The 23,627-nt window shown below is 41.2% G+C and overlaps 1 long non-coding RNA gene across 1 annotated transcript; it reads right to left on the minus strand.

Moving 5' to 3' along the window:
- Positions 1-768: 768 nt before the first annotated feature.
- LOC135362421 (uncharacterized) lies at positions 769-22,616 on the minus strand. The gene is made up of 4 exons (XR_010407089.1): positions 22,202-22,616; positions 21,367-21,818; positions 20,191-20,333; positions 769-895 (listed from the first exon to the last, which is right to left on the minus strand). It is a non-coding gene; the product is annotated as an uncharacterized LOC135362421 (long non-coding RNA).
- Between the last annotated feature and the right edge of the window lie 1,011 nt (positions 22,617-23,627).

Raw genomic sequence — 23,627 nt, forward strand, 5'->3', positions numbered from 1 at the left:
TCTCTTGGTCATCCTGACAATAGTCAAACTCACTTTAGGAGGCAGTAAAGCAGGAGGCATTTCTATGGTCTATACATGAGCTGCTGTTGTGATTTCTCTGAAGTTTACATCAAGTCATTTATACTTCGTTCACAGGCCTTCAGGAAAAAGGGCAGTTTTAATTCTCAAGTTATTCCAAGTCAGCAAGTTGAAAGAAAAATAAAAATGTTAGTTTGGAAAGTTATAGCCAGACATTGGAGGATACTAGAAGAAATCAGGATCCAGTCCAGTTTATAATGGATAGCATTAAAATCTAATACCTACAAAGATGTAATCACCTGCATTTTTAAAAATGAAAGAGTTAAATTAACACTGGTTTGTGTGCAAAATTAGTTTAAAAACAAACTTGGCCTGAATATTTATGTAAGTGTAGCAGGAATACTGTTGGGTTAGGTGGATCTGAGATCTGGTCTGCCTCCGACTCCTCCCCCGAGATTGCCTTTATGCCGAGAATGGGATTCCTCATCAGACACAGAGAGGTCCGGCTCCTTTTTTAAACCCCGCTTTTCTGGAACTTTTCATAAGGTACCTCTAGACTGAACTTCTAACAGCATCTCATGGCCTGAAACCAAGCTAAATACTTGACATCAGACTTTGCCTACAATACCTATGGATTTGAGTAAATTCATCTCTTTGAGGTTTCTGCAACTGCCAGGAAGGGACCTTCTTTACTCACCTGGTAAGGCTGCTGGGAACTCTGTAATGAAAGTATCAGGCTGAGATTTCCAAGGGGCTTCACTTGCTCCATAAAGTCAATCTTAGTTTTTTTTTTTTAAAGCTGTCTGGTCATAAATGAATCTATGTATGTCTCTTGCAAATATTAAATTCCAGTCAAAGCCATATTTCCAGTTGTGTCCTAAGGAAAACATACTCTTATTGAACTTATGCAAATAAATATTGCCATAAAAATCTAAGAAAACCGAGAGACTGAATTCTCAAGGGTTCAGTTAGGGAGAAAAGATCAATGTTTCAATTTGTTCAAGGGTATATTTTATCAAATTGCTGTAAGTTAGCTTAAGAGAAAAAAGTTCACTTAAATCTGGAGAAAAAGATTGCTGGGAAGATGGCAGTGTAGGAGGACCCTAAGGTCACCTCGTTCCATGGATACAACTACTTAACTCTCACATTAGTGTAAATAACACAGAAATGACCTGAAGGCTGGGAGAACAGACTCTACAATTAAATATAGAGAAGCCACATTAAAGAAGGTATGAAGGGTGGGGTGCCTGGGTGGCTCAGCCATTAAGCATCTGTCTTCAGCTCAGGTCATGATCCCAGGGTCCTGGGATTGAGCCCCGCATCGGGCTCCCTGCTCAGCGGGAAGCCTGCTTCTCCCTCTCCCTCCCCCCGCTTGTGTTCCCTCTCTCGCTGTCGCTCTCTGTCAAATAAATAAATAAAAAATCTTAAAAAAAAAAAAAGGTATGAAGGATGGAGTCCTGGTGGGTTGCTAAAGGGACCATGGGCCATCTATGGGAGGGAGGGACCCATAGGCGCAGACAAGGGAGAGAAACAGACTATCACACTGAGGGGAGCCCACATGGGGAAGACAAATCACCATAACATTTGGTTTTGAAAACCAGAGGGATCAAATTCTGTGAGTTCTTACAACCAGCATGACTGAAGACCTGGAACTTAAAAAATGAGCAGGCTGAGTTCTGGGAGAGTCCAGAGGGTGATAGGAAGCTGAGTTCCTACCCTTAAAGAGACGGTACAACAAACAGCCCTGGGAGATACAGCATAGAAGCAGTTTTTGAAAATGCCTGAGACATTTGGGAGGGACTGTATTCATTTTGGAGCAGGTCCCAGAGGAGAGGGATAGCTAAGAGAATTCTCCAGGAACAAAGTTGCTGGCAGGTGCCATCTCCCTTCCCCATGCCACATCCAGCATAAATGTGCTGTCACCTGTGGGAACCACAGCAGTGTCAACATTTACTACCTAACTTGCTTACACCAAGCCCCATCCCCTACCCTTTGGCAGATCTGTCCTTTCCAGTCACACTGGTCTCAGTCCCAGTGCTACGGGTCCCCTCCCCCGGGACACTGGGGCAATCCCTGCCAACACCCCATGCATTTCGTGGGGCCTCGGTCCTGACAGCAGGCCCTGCAGAAACTGGAGGTGCACCCTGTGAAAATTGCACGCCACACCCACACACACTTTGCCGATATGCCCAGGCTGGTCCTCATCCCTTCTGTGGCAGGTCTCATTGCGCAAGCAGGACCAGCACACCACACCGCAGCTGGGGACCAAACACAGCCCAAAAGTCAGAGAGCACTCATGCAGATGAGGGGACTGATAGAAAAAAAGGGCCAGGACACAACAGCAAGGCACAAATAATATAAACAGCAGACAGGCCCCAAAGTGCCAGGTTCTGAGGACCAGGGAACATTGCACTGCAGGGCACTGTGGGACCTCTTCTTCATACAGCCATTATTTTCAGGAGCAGGAAACGTAGCCGACTTCCTTAGCACACAGACTTAGACAAGAGGAGACAGAGGAATAGGTCCTAAATGAAAGAACAAGATAAAGCCACAACAAGAGACCGAAGTGAAATGGGTATAAGAAATATGCCTGATAGAGAATATACAGTAATGATTATAAAGATATGTACTGGACTTGAGAAAAGAGTACAGGACATCAGTGAGACCCTTAAAAGAGATAAAAATAACCAACCAGAGATGAACACAATAAATGAAATTAAAACCCCACTAGATGGAAGTGTGCCTGGGTGACTCAGTAGGTTAAACGTCCAACTCAACCTCAGCTCAGGTCTTAATCTTGGGTCAGGAGTTCAAGCCCTATGTTGAGCTCCATGCTGGGCATGGAGCCTACTTAAAAAACAACAACAACAACAAAATCCCACACTAGAAGGAATAAATAGCAGGCTAGAGGAAGCAGAGGAACCAATTAGTGCCCTGGAAGACAGAGTACTGAAAAGTAATAAAGCTGAGCAGATGAGAGAAAAAAAAATTTATGAATAGGAGAACAGCTTTAGGGAACTCAGCAACTGCATCAAGCATTTTAACATTTGCATTGTAGGGATCCCAGAAGGAGAAGAGAGAAAAGGGGGAAGGGGGCAGGAAATTTGAAGTAATAGCTGAAAACTTCCTTAATCTGGGGAAGGAAACATATCCAGATCCAGGAGGCACAGAATTCGCCCAACAAAATCAATCCAGGGAGGTCTACACCAAGACACGTAATTAAAATAGCAAAGAGTAGTGATAAAGAGAATTTTAAAAGCAGCAAGAGAAAAGACGACCTTTACATACAAGGGGAACCCCATCCCCCCAACCCCTTGCCTGAGACTGTGAGATTTTTCAGCATAAACTTTGCAGGCCAGAAAGGAATGGGATGATCTATTCAAATTGTTGAAAGAAAGGAAAAAAAACTGCAGCAAAGAATACTCTATCCAGCAATGCTATCATTCAGAATGGAAAGATAGTCACTCAGACAAACAAAAGGTACAGATCATGACCACTAAACCAGCCCTACAAAAAACATTAAAGGGGACTTGGAGTGGAAAGGAAAGACCACAAGTAAGAGCAAGAAAAGTAGGAAACACAAAAGCAGTAAAAATAAGTATATCTGTACAAATCAGTCAAAGGACTCACAAAATTACAGTATAGAACCACATACCTAAAATGTGGGGTTTGGAGGAAGAAAAGAACGGGTTCAAACTTAAGCAACCATCAACTTAATATAGACTGCTATATGCAGAAGATGTTATATACAAATCTAATGGTGACCACAAATCAAAAAAACAGTAATAGAGGTGCCAAGAATAAAGAAAAAGGATTCCAAGTATATCACTAAAAACAGCCAGCAGATCATGAAAGAGGAGAGCAAGAAAAAGAAAGGGTCAGAGAAAAACTATAAAACCCACCACAAATAGGGGAAAGATGGTGGAGTAGGGGACCCTATTTCAACTGGTCCCTGGAATTGAGCTGGATATCTACCAGACCACTCTGAGCACCCACGAAATCAGCATGAAATGTAAGAAGATCTGGATCTCTACAAACAGAATATTGCAGGTGGTTGGTTTTGAGGTAGGAAGTGGAGAGCCGTGATTCTGCGGGCAGATATCGGAGGATAAACGGCAGCGGGAGGGAGCCTGACCGTGGGGATCCTACACCACCAGTGAGTGACAGCCTCACGAGCTGGGGACGGGGCACAGACTCGCAGACCAGTAGTGGCGGGGAAAGGACTGTAGGGCAGCCCCCCAGGGTGGAAACCCGGAGCGGCGGGGTCGTGTGCGTGCGTGAACTGGGAGCGGCTGGCGGTTTTAGAAGCACAAAGGGCAGAGATGTGCCCTGACCTGGAGGCAGGACTGGGACCGCTGCAGAGGGGCGCACAACCCAGGACGCTGCAGTTTATAGCAGCACAGACAGAAACGGAGACCGTGTGGCCTGGAGAGCTCACTGAAGAACAGACTGCGGTCTCTCTGCTCTGAGGCAGAGGGTTGGAAACGGTCTCTTCTGCTCTGACTCACGGAAGAGACGTGGAAAGCCGCCAGAGAACAAAAGCCCCAAAAACTGATTCCTGCTGAGCCCATCCCCCGCCACAGGGGCACAGGGCAACTCCATCCCAACAGGGTTGCCTGAGTAACAGCGCGGCAGGCCCCTCCCGCAGAAGACAGGCTGGGAAAACAAGAGGCCAGCAACCCTAAGGTCCCAAGAAAACAGGTGCATCTTGCTTGGGTTCTGGTCAATAATTTGGACTCTGTGCATTCCCTCAAACACCCATCAACAGAATGACTAGGAGGAGGAGCCCCCAAAATAGAAAAGACTCAGATTATGACTTATGCTGCAAATTTACAAATGGATGCAGATATAACCAAGATGTCAGAGATGGAATTCAGGCTAGCAATTGTGAAGACAATAGCTAGAATGGAGAAATCAATTAATGGCAACAGAGTCTCTAAGGGCAGAAATAAAAGGTGAATTGGCAGAACTTAAAAATGCTATCAGTGAGATCCAATCCAATCTAGATAATCTAACAGCTACGGTAACTGAGGCAGAAGAGCCAATAAGCAACCTGGAAGACAATATAATAGATAAAAAGGGAAAAGAGGAGGCCGGGGAAAAACAACTCAGAATCCATGAAAATAGAATCAGAGAAATAAGTGACACCATGAAGCGTTCCAATGTCAGAATAATTGGAATCCCAGAGGGAGTGGAGAGAGAGAGAGGACTAGAAGGTGTATTTGAGTAAACTGTAGCTGAGAACTTCCATAAACTGGGGAATGAAACAAACATTCCAGTCCTAGAGGCAGAGAGGACCCCTCCTAAGATCAAGGCAAACAGGCCAAAACCCCGGCATGTGATAGTAAAACTCGCAAGTCTTAGAACCAAGGAAACCACCTTAAGGGCAGTTAGAGGGAAGAGATTCCTTACGTACAGAGGGAGGAACATCAGAATAACATCAGACCTATCCACAGAGACCTGGCAAGCCAGAAGGGCCTGGCAAGACCTATTCAGGGTAATAAACGAGAAGAACATGCAGCCAAGAATACTTTATCCGGCAAGGCTTTCATTTAGAATGGATGGAGAGACGCAGAGCTTCCAAGACCAGCAGAAACTGAATATGTGACCACTAAGCCGGCCCTGCAAGAAATATTAAGGGGGGGGGGGTTCTATAAAAGGAGAAAGACCCCAAGAGTGATATACAACAGAAATTTACAGGGACAATCTATAAAAACAAGGTCTTCACAGGCAACATGACGATAAATAATTCATATCTTTCAATAATCTCGCTCAACGTGAATGGCCTAAATGCTCCCATAAAACAGCACAGGGTTGCAGATTGGATAAAAAGACAGGACCCATCCATATGCTGTCTACAAGAGACTCATTTTGAACCTAAAGATACATCCAGACTGAAAGTGAAGGGATGGAGATCCATCTTCCATGCCAGCGGACCTCAAAAGCAAGCTGGGGTAGCAATTCTTATATCAGACAAATTAGATTTTAAACTAAAGTCTGTAATAAGAGACACAGAAGGACACTATATCATTCTTAAAGGGACTATCCAACAAGAAGATCCAACAATTGTAAATATCTATGCCCCCAACATGGGAGCAGCCATCTACATAAGCCACTGTTAACCAAAATAAACAGTCATATTGATAACAATACGTTAATTGTAGGAGACCTCAATACTCCACTCTCAGCAATGGACAGGTCATCTAAGCAGAAAATCAACAAGGAAACAACAGCTTTGAATGATACACTGGACCAGATGGACCTCATAGATCTATACAGAACAGTCCACCCTAAAACAACAGAATACTCATTCTTCTCAAGCACATATGGAACTTTCTCCAGAATAGACCACATACTGGGTCACAAATCAGGTCTCAACTGATACCAAAAGATTGAGATTATTCCCTGCATGTTCTCAGACCATAATGCTTTAAAACTGGAACTCAATCACAAGAAAAAATTTGGCAGAAATTCAAACACTTGGAAGCTAAAGACCACTCTGCTCAAGAATGTTTGGGTCAACCAGGAAATCAAAAAAGAACTTAAACAATTCATGGAAACCAATGAGAACAAAAACACATCAGTCCAAAACCTATGGGATACTGCAAAGGTGGTCCTAAGGGGGAAATACACAGCCATCCAAGCCTCACTCAAAAGAATAGAAAAATCCCAAATTCACCAATTAAGTCTACACCTTAAAGAACTAGAGAAAAAGCAACAAACGATGCCTAAGCCACGCATTAGAGGAGAAATAATTAAGGTTAGAGCAGAGATCAATGAATTAGAAACCAGAAACACAGTAGATCAGATCAACGAAACTAGAAGCTGGTTTTTTGAAAGAATTAGTAAGATTGATAAACCACTGGCCAGACTTATCCGAAAGAAAAGAGAAAGGACCCAAATTAATAAAACTATGAATGAAAGGGGAGAGATCACGACTAACACCAAGGAAATAGAAACAATTATTAGAAATTATTATCAACAACTATATGCCAATAAACTGAGCAACCTGAGTGAAATGGATGTCTTCCTGGAAACCTATAAACTCCCAAGACTGAAACAGGAAGAAATTGACAACGTGAATAGACCAATAACCACTAACAAGATTGAAGCAGTGATCAAAAACCTCCCCCAAAACAAGAGTTCAGGGCCTGATGGATTCCCTGGGGAATTCTACCAAACATTCAAAGAAGAAATAATACCTATTCTCCTGAAGCTGTTTCAAAAAATAGAAACAGAAGGAAAGCTTCCAGACTCATTCTATGAGGCCAGCATTACCTTAATCCCCAAACCAGGCAAAGCCCCCATCAAAAAGGAGAATTTCAGACCGATATCCCTGATGAATATGGATTCCAAAATCCTCAACAAAATCCTAGCTAATAGGATCCAACAATACATTAAAAGGATCATCCACCACGACCAAGTGGGATTTATCCCCAGGATGCAAGGGTGGTTCAACTTTCACAAATCAATCAATGTGATAGAACACATTAATAAGAGGAGAGAGAAGAACCATATGGTCCTCTCAATTGATGCGGAAAAAGCATTTGACAAAATACAGCATCCTTTCCTGATCAAAACTCTTCAGAGTATAGAGATAGAGGGAACATTCCTCAAGTTCATAAAATCCATCTATGAAAACCCACAGCAAATATCATCCTCAATGGGGAAAAGCTGGGAGCCTTTCCCTTAAGATCAGGAACACGTCAAGGATGCCCACTCTCGCCACTATTGTTCAACATAGTACTAGAAGTCCTAGCCACAGCAATCAGACAACAAAAAGAAATAAAAGGTATTCAAATTGGCAAAGAAGAAGTCAAACTCTCTTTTCGCAGACGACATGATACTTTATGTGGAAAACCCAAAAGACTACACCCCCAAATTACTAGAACTCATACAGCAATTCAGTAATGTGGCAGGATACAAAATCAATGCCCAGAAATCAGTTGCTTTCTTATACACTAACAATGCAACTGTAGAAAGAGAAATTAGAGAAACAATTCCATTTACAATAGCACCAAAACCCATAAGATACCTCGGAATAAACCTAACCAAAGAGGTAAAGGATCCTTACTCTAGGAGCTACAAAACACTCATGAAAGAAATTGAAGAAGACACAAAAAGATGGAAAAATATTCCATGCTCATGGATTGGAAGAATAAACATTGTTAAAATGTCTATGCTACCCAGAGCAATCTATACCTTCAATGCCATCCCAATCAAAATTCCAATGACATTTTTCAAAGTGCTGGAACAAAGAATCCTAAAATTTGTGTGGAATCAGAAAAGATCCCGAATCGCCAAGGAAGTGTTGAAAAAGAAAATATGGGGGCATCACGTTGCCCGATTTCAAGCTATATCACAAAGCTGTGATCGCCAAGACAACATGGTACTGGCACAAAAACAGACATATAGACCAATGGAACAGAATAGAGAACCCAGATATGGACCCTCAACTCTATGGTCAAATAATCTTTGACAAAGCAGGAAAAAACATGCAATGGAAAAAGGACAGTCTCTTCAATAAATGGTGCTGGGAAAATTGGACAGCCACATGCAGAAGAATGAAACTCGACCATTCCCTAACACCAAAGATAAACTCAAAGGGGAAGAAAGACCTCAATGTGAGACAGGCAGTAACCTCTTTGACATCGTCCACAGCAACTTCTTTCAAGACACATCTCCAAAAGCTGGTGAAACAAAAGCAAAAATGAACTTTTGGGACTTCATCAAGATAAAAAGCTTCTGCACAGCAAAGGAAACAGTCAACAAAACAAAGAGGCAACCCACAGAATGGGAGAAGATATTTGCAAATGACACTACAGATAAAGGGCTGGTATCCAAGATCTATAAAGAACTTCTCAAACTCAACACCCAAAAAACAAATAATCAAGTCAAAAAGTGGGCAGAAGATATGAAAAGACACTTCTCTGAAGACCTACAAATGGCTAACAGACATGTGAAAAAATGTTCATCATCATTAGCCATCAGGGAAATCCAAATCAAAACCACATTGAGATACCACCTTACACCAGTTAGAATGGCAAAAATGGACAGGGAAAGAAACAACAAATGTTGGAGAGGTTGTGGAGAAAGGGGAACCCTCTTACACTGTTGGTGGGAATGCAAGTTGGTATAGCCACTTTGGAAAACAGTGTGGAGGTTCCTCAAAAATTTAAAGATAGAGCTACCCTATGACCCAGCAATTGCACTACTGGGTATGTACCCCAAAGGCACAAATGTAGTGAAAAGAAGAGCCATATGCACCCCAATGTTCATAGCAGCAATGTCCGCAATAGCCAAACTGTGGAAAGAGCCGAGATGCCCTTCAACAGATGAATGGATAAAGAAGATGTGGTCCATATATACAATGGAATATTACTCAGCCATCAGAAAGGATGAATACTCAACTTTTACATCAACATGGATGGGACTGGAGATTATGCTAAGTGAAATAAGTCAAGCAGAGAAAGTCAATTATCATACAGTTTCACTTATTTGTGGAACATAAGGAATAGCATGGAGGACATTAGGAGAAGGAAGAGAGAAAAATGGGGGGGCGGAATTGGAGGGAGAGATGAACCATGAGACACTACGGGCTCTGAGAAACAAACAGGGTTTTAGAGGGGAGGGGGGATTGGTTAGCCCCGTGATGGGTGTTAAGGAGGGCACATACTGCATGGAGCACTGGGTTTTATATGAAAACAATGGATCGTGGATCACATCAAAAACCAATGATGTATTGTATGGTGACTAACATAATAAAATTTAAAAAAATAAAAATAAATAAAAATAAGTCAATCAGAAAAAAAATGAGGGGTAAAATATCAAAATTTTAAATAAAGACATGTTTACTAAGTTAAAAAAGTAAATAAAACGTACAACAACAAAATGCTAATAATATATATCAATAATTACCTTGAATGTAAATGGACTAAATGCTTCCATCAAAAGACATCTGGTGATGGAATGGATTAAGAAACAAGTCCCATTTATATTCTGACTCCAAGAGACTCATTTCAGACCAAAGACACCTGCAGATTGAAAGTGAGGAGACAGAGAAACATCTATCATGCAAATGGATGTCAAGAGAAAGCTGGGCTAGCAATACTTATATCGAACAAAATACACTTTAAAACAAAGACTGTAATGAGACAAAGGACACTTTAATAATAAAGGGGATCCAACAAGATAGAACAATTGTAAATATTTATGCACTCAAACCTGGGAGTACCCAAACACATTAAACAGGTAATGACAGAAAGGGACTAATCAGTCATAATGCAGTAATAGTAGGGAACTTGAACACCCCATGTACATCAATGGACAGATCACCCAAACATAAAATCAACACGGAAACAGTGGCTTTCAGTGACACCCTGGATTAGATAGATTTAACCTATACATTCAGAACATTCCATCCTAAAACAGCGGAATACACATTCGTCTCAAGAACACATGGAACATTCTCCAGAAGAGATCACATATTAGGCCACAAAACAAGTCTCAACCAATTCAAAAAGACTGAAGTCGTACCATGCATCTTCTCTGACCACAATGCTATGAAACCAGAAATCAACCACAAGAAAAAATCTGGAATAACACAAATACATGGAGGTTAAATAACACGTTACTAAACAATGAATGGGTCAACCAAGAAATCAAAGAAGAAATAAAAAATTACATGGAGAGAAATGAAAATGAAAACAGTCTAAAATCTTTGGAATGCAGCAAAGGCAGTTTATAGCAATTTATAGCAATAAAAGCTACTCAAGAAAAAAAAAATCTCAAAGCACCTAACTTTACACCTAAAGGAGCTAGAAAAAGAACAAAAAAACCCTAAGATCAGCAGAAGGAAGGAAATAAAGATTAGAGCAGAAATGATTGATATAGTAACCAAAACAACAACAAAAACAAACAGATCAATGAAACCAGGACTAACACCACAGAAATATGAACAATTATCAGAGATTATGAAAAACTACATGCCAATAAATTGGACAACCTATAAAAAATGGATAAAATCCTAGAAACATATCAACTACCAAAACAATCAGTAAGAAATAGAAAATTTGAACAGACTGATTACCAGTAATGAAATGGAATCAGTAATCAAAAAACTCCCAACAAACAGAAGTCCAGGACCAGATGGCTGCATGGGTGAATCCAACCAAATATCTAAAGAGTTAATACCTATTCTTCTCAAATTATTCCAAAAATAAATAAATAAATAAATAGAAGAGGAAGGAATACTTCCAAATTCATTCTATGAGGCCAGTAACACCCTGATACCAAAACCAGATAAAGACAGCATGAAAGAAGAACTATAGGCCAATATCTCTGATGAACACAGATGCAAAAATCCTTAACCAAATACTAGCAAACCAAATCCACAACACATTAAAAAAACAAAACAAAAAAAACCCAATCACTCACCACTTACCACAATCAAGTTGGATTTATTCCCAACATGCAAGGGTGGTTCAGTATTTGCAAGTCAATCAACATCCTACATCACATCGATAAGAGAAAGGATAAAAACCATATGATCCTTTCAGTAGATGTAGAAAAAGCATTGACAAAATACAACATCCATTCATGATAAAAAAAAAAAAAAAAAAAACCCTGAACAAAGTAGGTCTAGAGGGAACATACCTCAATATAATAAAGGCCTCATATGAAAAACCCACAGTGAACATCATAATCAGGAAAAATAGAGCTTTTCACCTAAGGTCAGGAACAAGACAGGTATGTCCACTTCTCACTTCTATTCAACGTAGTACTGGAAGTCCAAGCCAGACAACAAAAAGAAATAAAAGGCATCCAAATTGGTAAGGAAGGAGTAAAACTTCCACTTATTTGCAAATGACATGATACTCTATATATAGAAAACCCAAGACTACACCAATAAACTGCTAGAACTGACAAATTCAGTAAAGTTGCTGGATAGAAAAATCAATGTACAGAAATCTGTTGCATTCCTATACACTAATAACGAAGCAGAACGGAAATTAAGAAAACAATTCCATTTATAAGTGCAACAAAAAATAGCTAGGCATAGACTTAACCCAAAAGGTGAAAAACCTGTACTCTGAAAACTATAACACACTGGTGAAAGAAATTGAAGATGATACAAACAAATGGAAAGATAATCCATGCTCATGGATTGGGAGAATATTGTTAAGAGGTCTATAATACTCAAAGCAACCTACAGACTTAATGCAATTCCTATCAAAATACCAACAGTATCTTTTCCACAGAACTGGAATAATCCTAAAATCTGAATGGAACCATGAGAGACCCTGAATAGTCAAAGCAGTCTTGAAAAAGAAAAAACTGGAGGGATCACAATTCCAGACTTTAAGTTATATTACAAAGTTATAGTCATCAAGACAATATGGTACTGGCACACACATAGACACATAGATCAATGGAACAGAAAACCCAGAAATAAACCTATGATTATAGGGTGAATTGGTCTTCCACCAAGGAGGCAAGAATATGCAGTGGGAGAAAGACAATTTCTTCAGCGAATGGTGTTAGGGAAACTGGAGAGAACATGCAAAAGAATGAAACTAGATCACTTTCTTATACCAGACACAAAAATAAAACAGATTAGGGACCTCAATAGGAGACCTGAAATCAGGAAAATCCTTGAAGAGAGCACAGGCAGTAATTTTTCTGACACTGGTTATAGCAACATTTTTCTAGATAGGTCTCCTGAAGCAAGGGAAACAAAAGCAGAAATAAATCAACTATTGGGACTACATCAAAATAAAAAGTCTTTGCACAGTAAAGGAAATGAAACTGAAAGGCAACCTACTGAATGGGAGAAGATATTTGCAAAAGACATATTTCATAAAGGGTTAGTATCCAAAACATATAGGGAGTTTATACAACACCCAAAAAAACAATCTAAAAATGGTCAGAAGACATGAATAGACATTTAGCCAAAGAAGACATCCAGATGGTCAAGACACATGAAAAGATGCTCAACAGCACTCATCAGGGAAATGCAAATTAAAAGTACAATGAGCTATCACCTCACATCTGTCAGAATGGCAAAATACAAGAAACAACAGATGATGGCAAGGATATGGGGAAAAAGGAACCCTCTTGCACTGTTGGTGGGAATTCCAACTGGTGCAGCCACTCTGGAAAACAGTATGGGCGTTCTTCAAAAAGTTAAAACTAGAACTACCCTACGATCCAATTATCACCTACTGGGTATTTACCCAAAGAATACAAAAACACTAATTCAAAGGGATACATGCACCCTTATGTTTATTGCAACTTCACAACAGCCAAATTTCCTAGTGTCCATTGATAGATGAATGGATAAAGAAGGTGTGGAATATATATACAACAGAATATTATTCATCCATAAGAATGAAATCCTGCCATTTACAACAACATGGATGGATCTAGAGAGTATAATGCTACACGATATAAGTCAGACAAAGAGAAATACCATACGATTTCATTCCTATGTGAAATTTAAGAAACAAAGAGACAAATAAAAAGCCAGACTCAACTATAGAGAATCAAGTGAGGGTTAACAGAGGGGAGGTGGGGGTGGGGGGAGCAAAACAGGTGAATGGGATTAAGAGTACCCTTAATGAGCACTTAGTAATGTATGGAACTGTTGAGTCACTATACTGTACCTGAAACTAATATAACACTGTAAGTTAACTACACTGGAATTAAAATATAAGTATCTGGAGAAAAACTTTAAAGAGTGTTTCAAACAAAAAGTCCTAAAAAGTATGATGAGGGAACAGAAGGCAAGCTGAGGACAAAGCAGAAGCTGACACCCTACACGTCCCCCTCCCCCCGCTTTGGGATACAAGTGACATTCCTCAGGCACTCCTGGCCGCCCTAAAAGAAAAACAAATGGTTAACTGATAGAGATCACAGTCCTGCAGGACAGGAGTCTCCCTCAGTTTACAAATGTCCTGGTGATTTACAAGGAAGCAGCTTTCTTATCAATAGCCTAACTTTCAGAGACCCATAACTCAGTTCCTGAAGCCCCATCGTCATCCTCCCCTCCCTAAAATTAAGGGAGGCTGAGGCAGAAGGAAATGTAAATAAAATTGAATTTCTTCTAAACCTAAAGCCCATTGGCAAGGACGTGTGATAGGAGGAATGCAACATTCCTCCAGGGAACTCCCAACTGTCTTCATGTTAGTGCCTCATTAGAGGGGAAAACAGCCTTGGCTTGACAAATAACCAGGCCTCCAGTATCCAGAGAGTCTTTAGCATAGGACAGTCCTTCTGGACACCCCCTTTTCCCTCAACTCCCCAGTTCCTGAGTATATAATCGGCCACCCCTCACAACCCCGGGGCAGCAGGTCTTTCTGCCCACGGGTCCTGTCCCTGTGCTCTAATAAAATCACCTTTTTGCACCTATAAAAGAGACGTCTTAAGAATTCTTTCTTGGTCATCAGCTCCGGACCTCACTTATATTCTAAAACTTCAAGTATAATCATCTTTCTTTATTCAGTCCCATATTATTAATTCTTGTTCTGCCTGAATCCAGTTTTTCTACTAGTTCTGGAAATTTTTACCTAAGTTTAGTTTTAGGATTTTGAGGTTATCGGAAACCTGTATGCTGCTTTCCCCCCCTCCATGAGTCCCACTGAAGATGAAGCACATTTGTAGGAATATTTTTATTCCTTTATAGGTCTGTAAATAATAAGACAAAATGGCTATGGCTAAAGATCTGATTAGAGTTCATTACAAGGTAACTGACAAGGAAATTTGGTAATTTTTGTTACATACAACACTTCAAGATACCATACCAGAACATCAGATTCCTAGACAAGTTAGAACACTGAACTTCATATCTATAGCAATGTAATCTAAGAGGGTTTAATATCATTTCACAATGCTTCCCATGTAATTTAACATATCAGATAAACCTAATTAGCTTAATTTCTCACAATTCTTTTTTCCTTGAAATGTGCCAGGGGCCCGCTGGAAAATTTCAGTTAGACTGGTCAAAAGCCTTCTGTTTAGAGTTTGATTTGAGGAAGTAGAGACAGACACACAGACACACAACCCTTCCCCCAAAAATGGTTTGGACATTTAATAGGATCACCAATCATTATGAAACAATAATTCTACACTGAAAGCTTACGGTCACTTTGGTTAAATGGCAAATACAGACAGTTATATATTTGTGAGCAAAATTTAGTGATTTTACTCTTAAGACTCCATTTTCTTAAGTAGTCAAAGATCTGATAAGTATAGCAAATTATTATGGGAAACAATCATTTTTTTAGGTAGATAACTTAAAAAGAAAAACTTGTTTACAATTTCTTATGAAGAGCAGACCAATAGTTCAAGAAAACTAAAGATTTGCGAGAGAGAGAGAGAGAGAGAGAGAGAGAGAGAGAGAGAGCAAGAGAGCGCACACACAAGAAAGCAGGAGGAGAGGCAGAGAGAGAGGAGAATCCTCAAGCAGACTCCCCACAGAGCATAGAGCCCAACTCCGGGTTTGATTTCACGACCCTGAGATCATGACCTGAGCCGAAATCAAGAGTTGGATGCTTAACTGACTTAGCCATCCAGGTACCCCAAGAAAACTTTATTAAAGAGAAAACAAAAACTTTCCATCAGTATGATGAGGGAACAGAAGGCAAGCTGAGGACAAAGCAGAAGCTGACACCCCACGACCTCCCCCGCCCCATGGGATATATGTGACATTCCTCAGGCACTCCTGGCTGTCCTAAAGGAAAGGAAAAACAACTTCTAGAGATCACAATCCTGCAAGACATGAGTCTCCTTCAGTTTACAAAAGTCTTAGCAATCTACAAGAACAAAACATTTCTATCAATAACCTAGCTTCCAGAAGGAAATGTAGATATAATTAAATGTCCTTATAATTTGCTGCCCATTGACAGATACTTGAAATGGGCAAAGTGCAATGTTCCTCCAGGAAGTTCCCAACTATCTTCATGTGTAATGCCTTACTAGAGGGGTAAACAACCTTAACTTGACAATGGCAAGGCCTCCGGTATCCTGTAGGTCTTAACATATGAAAATCCTTTTGAAAACCTCCCTTTTCCCTCACCTCCCCTAATCCCATAGTATATAATCAGCCATCCTTCACAACCCTGGGGCAGCAGCTCCTTCTGCCCGTGGGTCCTGTCCCCGTGCTTTAATAAACCACCATTTTTGCACCAAAGACATCTCAAGAATTCTTCCTTGGTCATCGGCTTGGACTCCACCCCACTGAACCTCACTTATATTCCAAAACCACATCAAGTATACTTTTGATATTAAAACTCATTTACTTCAATTTATCCTCTTAGCTAGTACTGACTATACACAAAATTTCTTTCCAGAGATTTTTCTAGATAAACCTCTTCGCTACTTACATTTAAACTTTGTCCCAAGTTTTCCCTCTTTCAAAATTGGGGCAAAATTTTCTTTTCCCCAACAAATATGTATTTTTATTCCTCAGACTTTCTCTCAAAAAACCACCTAAAAAACCACACCTTACTTTCCAGAGTTGTTTCCCTTATCATTTCCAGTAGTCTTACTTATTAGAATTCTTAATACTTCAAAACCTCAATTTCCAGTGAAAGCTAAGTAGTAAGTAATTGTGAACTATTACACCAGAACTCTTTACACTGGCAAATTTATGAATATATTTCACAATTTTTAGAAACATTTTTTCATTGTATAGTCTTGATGTGAGAAGCAAAGGCAAAAATAATTAAATTTCCTTACTGCCTACAGCCCACTGACAAGTCCTTGAAACAGGCAGAGTGACATTCCTCTAGGGACTCAGCTGCCTCGATGTTAATTAATACTTTGCTAAGGGCAAAAGGCAATCTTAGCCTGACTCCCAGGGTCCTGTGAATCTACTGTAAATAAAATTTAATTAAAATTAAAAATAAAATAAAAATTCATTTAGAAACTTCCTTCATCTCTACCCACCAAGATACATGTTGGCAATCATCCCAAGCATATGGCCCATCGATGCATATCTGAAGGGTCTGACTAGGGTTTTATTAGACAGTAATAAATGACCTTTTTCTAACAATAGCCAGCCTCCTCAAGGTCCTGGAAACCTTGCTTCCAAAATTCCTTAGGGACTTACACTATCCCTAACCCCCTCCCAACTTGAAAGTATATAATGGGCCACTCCTCATGACCCCAGTGCATCTCTTCTGCCCATGGGTCCTGTCCCTGTGCTTTAATAAAATCACCTTTTTGCATCAAAGACGTCTCAAGAATTCTTTCTTGGCTGTCGGCTCCGAACCCTGACTTCTTTCCTACATGAGTCTTTCAGTAAAGCATAGGCTTAGTAACAAACCCAAATTTATCTTTAGATTCTCTGTAGCAAGACAAAGGGAGATAAAATAATGCAACATTAAGTACTGAACATGGTTTATCTTATTTAGAAAGGATCTGGATGATCGATGAAATTAACTCATTTAACTTAGCAAAACTTAAAAATCTTAGGTTACCAAAGGCTATTTAAAAGATTATACACAGTTTTCTTATTTACGTCTAATTCACTTGTTCTTATGCTTAGACTACCCACAAAACTTCATGAGGCATTAGATAGGCATCAACCATTATTTTAACATTTTCTGACAAATTTTGCAAGACATACCATGAGCTTTGACTTTTAGTAAACACAAGCGGAATATAAGTTTTATACTTAATGCTAACTCCCAAATACAGGTCTAACTAAACCAACCACCTTAAATTAGTTTTAATACCAAATATTTTCCCAAATCACATGAAATTGAGAAACATTTGGGTTCGTTTCTATTCTTCTGAGTTTTAGGATGCCCAATCCTAAGTGCTTGCTTTCAAACCAACTAAAGTTCTTTTATGAATTAATTTTAGCAGTACTATCTGGAGGTAGAGAAAAATCTATTTACAACATACATGGACATACAAAAAAATACAGACAAGATGCAAACAAAATCTTAATTTTGTTTCTACTAATATTTATGGAGAGGTCATTACAGGTGCAATTTTTGAATACTTCCCTCTTTTTCTTCAGTCTCAGGAGACTGTGGGCTGTGTTTACATTCCAAAGACATAAAATTTATCATTTCAATGGACAAAAAAAAAAAAAAGAATTTTTAGAGTTTCAGGGTAATTGTTATTTAAAATTTACTTTTAAGTTCAGAACAATTTTGTAACAGCATCCTGATCTTTCATAACATTTATAAGCATTTTGAGAGGTTGGCAGACATAAGTGGGCTTTAACTTGTTTCCAGCATTTTAGTTCTGGTTTTGTCAAGATTCGTAAAATAAAGACAACTGTTCCTAATTCCCCAATGACCTGGATTGCAGCCTGAATATCAAAGGATTGGCTCATCCTTTTAACTAAATTTGCCTGTTTCTATCAGGAAGAATGTTAACTAAAATGGGAACCAGAAGATTTATGCCTCTATGAAGTCTGTATAAAGCATTTTTAAAAAGCCTTTTTTCCTGGGTGCATAACTTAATCTTGGCTTCTATTAGCCCCGGAGTATCAGCCTTTTGCACATCTATAGGAGGGTTTAGGAGGGATTTGGGCCATTCGTTTCTTGTGCAAAGGGAAGGTTGTAAATATAGTCAGATAACTTTTCTAGTTCCTCTCTAAATTCAGAAGAAGCTTTTGAAAGTAGAGGTAAAAGGCTTTATAACTTAAAAACTCCGCTGCAGTCTAGGGATGTGAATTCTTGCCCAGAGAGGAGGTGGGTGGGGGGTGGGGGGTGGGGGGTGAGGGGTGAGGAGGCTAGGATACACCTGCAAGGGATGTTGTGTGGAAATGCCCAAGGCCTGACAGAGCCCGATTCCGGCGCCCGGGGAAAGTAGGAGCAAAGCCAGCCTTCTTGCCAGTCTCAGGCACTTTTGTTAAATTCATTTTCTGGCTTCTAGCATTTCCACATGCAACCTATTACCTCAAACCTAGAGATTCAGGCCAGAGTGATCTGTCAATCTTGTAGGGAAAGGGAAGTTAAAACAGGCAGAGATGAGGGCAGATTTTTAAGAGGGGGACTTTACCTTGGATGGAGACATTTCTGTTTCAGGTCTAATTTGTTCTTTTATCTGATCAAGGGAGTCCCTAAGGCTAGCTGTTATACTAATAAGACAATGGAGAACTTTCCATTTTAAATATAACCAATTTAAAGGATTCATCATCTGGCCATTGAGGAGTAATATCTATTAATAGCGACCCATGCCAACAAGCCTTTTAATGGCTTAACCAAAGATGCAAGAGGCATCCAGAGGCACGGAGGATGCAGACCCACGATCTGCAAGTTTACTCCCGGAAATTAGTTTAAGAAAGCAAAGACCTTTATTTCACAGGCTACAAGGATAATGTAGTGAAAATGGGGGTCTCCGATCTCCCATGAAAATGTGAGACACCCCTTGTCACATGGGAAGATGCTTCTGGAATGGAACTTTCCCTGCACTAACGAGCAGTGAAGGTGGAGATGACAAGGGTTGTGCTGGGCTGAAACCTCTCATGATAAACACCCCTAAGAACGGGCACAGCCAGCCAGACAGCCTCAGGTCCCCGGTCTATTCAACTGGCCACCAAGGTACATCCCAGGCAGCGCACCCTCCGGAGGGGGGAGACCAAAGAGGATATTCTCACTGGTCAGAAAGCCAAGCTCTCAGGACATAGAAGAATATCAAAGAAAAAACAATTGTAAGTGCTTTCTCTAGGCCTTGGGTCTCTGGCAGCCACACTAATCGCAGGGAGGGCTGTGTGGGAGGGCTGGGGACTATGTGAGTTCTACAACGGACCCCAGCACGCATGTTTTCTTGAGGTTGGCGGCCGACCTAGAGTCCATCTAACCCCATCCTGCAACCAACGTACCCTGTCACTGGGGTCTTCTCGGGGTGGTGAGCACGCTTATAGCTTTCAAGTGCTCAACCCGTGCCCACCAATTTTGCAGCTTTGGCTTGTCAACATGTCCCCTTAGCGACAGAGGACAGACAACCTACGACACAGACAAAGGAAAAACCATCCTTCTCTGGGAGGAAGTGGATCAGTAACCAAAGAGCACGCTACCCAATTTAACCCAAGAGGAACCAGTTCCACAATTATGTTCTCCTGCTAATCTAAGTTTAGAAAGAGAACAAAGGACTCTCTCTCACCCCTCTCTCTCCATCGGACTCTGCAGACAGATATTCTGGGAAGCTTACCTCCTGCTGGCCATAAGTCAGATTTCCCAAGGACTGTTCAGCTGCAGCAGCGTCTGGGTGTGTGCAGGGAGTTAAAGTGTTCTGACTAGGCCACCTGTCGGGAAGAAAGGATTCCTGTGGCCTCACAGGTCCTTCTAGCTGGGCTAGGAAGTGACAGGAGACAGATTAACAGGGGAAAATAAAATTTAATAGCGTACAAATGGGGAATCCACACAGACATGAAAATTCCAAAGGCAGTCAAGCAAAATGAAGTATATAGGTCATCCTGAACGAAGGAGAAGGGGGTATGTGTCCGACACCCAGAGGAAAGGAATCCAATTCACAGGGCGTTAAGAAGAGCTGTTGCCCTGCCATACAGATGGGTCACTCAAATAAAATTTCTCTCTACTAATAATGCTTACTCAGGGGAAACCCACCAATTTAGGTTCTTCTATGTAGGTAAGGGCAAAAGTTTCTCTTGAGCCTTAAGGTCTCGATTGCCTTCAGCACAGAATAACATTTGTGCCAAAGTGGTTCATCTTGGGGCAGCCTGCCTTCAGTCCTTACAAAGGAGAACGGGGTGTCCTTCTAGGTGTCAAGATTATAAAGCCATAGTAATTAAGACAATGTGGTTTTTAGGGCAGGGATGAAGAAATAGGCCAAAGGGTAAAACAGAGCTCAGAAATAACCCACGCATACAAGGCAGGCATTGCCAAACAATGGTTTTGGAAGGTGGAGGTGGTCAGTGAGGTATCCTCCAACTTGAGAGGTCACCTTAAGACAGAAAAACAAAGCAAGCTGCTCCATACCATTTACAGAGTTTTATTCAGGGTAACTTAATGATAGGGCATTGGGCAGACAGACAATCCAGGTGGTAACCAGCCATTCTCTGCCCAGTCCAGATCTTAGTCCCCAGGTTTTATGGAGCGAGGGGCATGGTGGTCTGTGCACCAGTCAGCTCTACCAGTTACCAAAAGGGACACCTTCTGTGTGCCACTTTAGGGAAAAATCAGAACAAGACTTCCCTCATTCTGATCAGGGCCTCCATTAACCTCCACAGGGCCAGGAACACGTAACCCCTAGGGAAGTCTTCTCTTGGGCATGAACAAGATGGAGGACCAAAGATGGAGTCCGTGTTGTCAGCCATTCTACCCTCCACCCCTGAACTCTTTATGGCCTGTATAATCTCTTACATACCATTTTTCTGTGATGACCCTAGAGCCAGAGGGAGGGACTTGCATCCCTATGCCACAGTGGTAATGGAACACCAACAGGAGACGAACAGTACCACCCCCGGCTTTTCACCGTTCCTCATTCTTGAGGGAGAGGGGCGATGATCACTCTAACTACTTCCTGCTGAAAGGGGGCGTAGATGGGGATTTGAGGAATGAAACTGCCTTGCAGCCCATTGCAAATGTTCTCCAGTACGAAGCTGAGCTCCCATCCTTCGTGGAGCCATTATGTTGGTGCTCTCGTGTATAGTCTTAGCATCTTATTCCACATTTCATAACAAGGTCCATTAGGTCTGTTCAGTTAAACAGTGGCCCCATTTCAGGAGGTGGTCCAGCCAGTGGGCTTTCAAAGTCAGGCCTGTTGTGGTCAAAAATTAGCCAGATATACAAGGAAACCAGAAGAATGCAGGATCCAGCCTGGTTTTATAGGTAAACAAATATATGAAGGATAATTATCAGAACTAGAATCTAACAACAACTATAATGGTGTGTTACTGAAATAATTTTTCCCCCTCTCTAAAATCATCCTGATTTCTGGTTTTTCGTAAAACAAGTCCAGTTTCAACAAACTTGGCCTATTTATATAAGTGCAGCAAGAACAGCAAGTTGAGTTCTTTTAAAACTCATAAGGAATTTGAGATCAAGCCCCTAACAGCCTTTCAAGGCCAAGAGCCAAGCCAAACACATGCCATCAGACTCGCCTTCAAGATCTATAGATTTGAGTTACTTCCGCTCTTCTCAAAGTCCCTAACGTGTCCTGAGGTTCCTGAGGCTGCCAGGACGTGACCTTCCTAACTCACCTGATAATGCTCCTCGGAACTCTGTGAGCAAGGTACCAGGGTGAGATTTTTCCCAAGGGGCTTCATTGGCTCCATAAAAAAAGTAATAATCCACCTTAGTTCCTTAAAGCCATCTGGTCATCTGAGCCTTTGCAGGTCTCTCTCAAATAGGACATTTCAGCCACAGCCTGGGTAATATAACCAGTGTTTCCAGTGGTGTCCTATTGTAAGAACACATTCTCATTGAATTTATGCAAATAACCAGATTTCCCATTTAGCCACTATCATAAGTCCCAGCCAAACCCTCTTGGGTATGAGCTTACATCCAATTCATAACTCACATCTGGCATTAACGCCCCCAGGGACTACACTTGATTTACTACCATTTTTAACTTTAAGAGAGCTTCTTGTTGGTTAGCACCCCAATCCCATTGGCTTTTTTTTTTTTTTTTTAAAGATTTATTTATTTGACAGAGAGAGATAGCGAGAGAAGGAACACAAGCAGGGGGAGTGGGAGAGGGAGAAGCAGGCTTCCCATGGAGCAGGGAGCCCAATGTGGGGCTCGATCCCAGGACCCTGGGATCATGACCCGAGCCGAAGGCAGATGCTTAACGACTGAGCCACCCAGGCGCCCCCCTTTTCTTTTCTTTTTTTTTTTTAAAGGTTTTCTTTATTTGAGAGAGTGGGAGAGAGCATGAGTGGGGGAGGGGCAGAGGGAGAAGCAGACTCACCGCTGAGCAAGGAGCCTGATGCAGGGCTGGATCCCAGGACCCCAGGATCATGACCTGAGCCAAAGCGAGATGCTTAACCGACTGAGCCACCCAGGTGCTCCCCCCCCCATTGGCTTCCTTTCTTAGCCAAGGTTTATAAAGGTCTTGCTATCTGTGCTAGATAGTGAAAAAAGGTCTCCAGTAACCCAAAACACCAACAAAGGCCTGTAATTCCTTTACCAAGTTAGGGATTGGGGAAGGCTTGTATTTTCTCATCGACCACCCCCAGCATCACTTCTGTCTTACCTGCCCAGATGAACACCCAGGATCTTTCCTGACTAACCTGGTCCTTGGATCTTGTTGGTATTTACCTCCCATCCTCAGGACTCAGTACGCTTGTAATGGTATGGCTGCCTGAGACAGGGAGGATAAATCACAAGGTAACATCATCTATAGAAGGATAAAGCACCATCTCCACTGGCAACATTTTTTTCCAAATCTCTGGCTACCATCCTGTGACAAATTGTGGGACTATGGGGCAGTGCCTGGAAAGTCCATGGTCTCCCATTCCACAGAAAGGTGAATTGGTCTTGGGATTCAAGTCCTAGTGGAATGCTGAAAAAGGCAGTACTCAGGCCCAGTATGAAAGGATGGGTCTTAATGGATGCCGTGGTGTTTTGTTTTGTTTTCCCCTAACAATAAGGCTACATTAGGTGGCATGGGCAGGTGGGGTAAAT

The sequence above is a fragment of the Mirounga angustirostris genome, unplaced genomic scaffold (assembly GCF_029215605.1).
Source record: "Mirounga angustirostris isolate CCGP_5_RB_7025 unplaced genomic scaffold, mMirAng1.0.hap1 SCAF_13, whole genome shotgun sequence".
Classification (NCBI taxonomy): Eukaryota; Metazoa; Chordata; class Mammalia; order Carnivora; family Phocidae; genus Mirounga; species Mirounga angustirostris.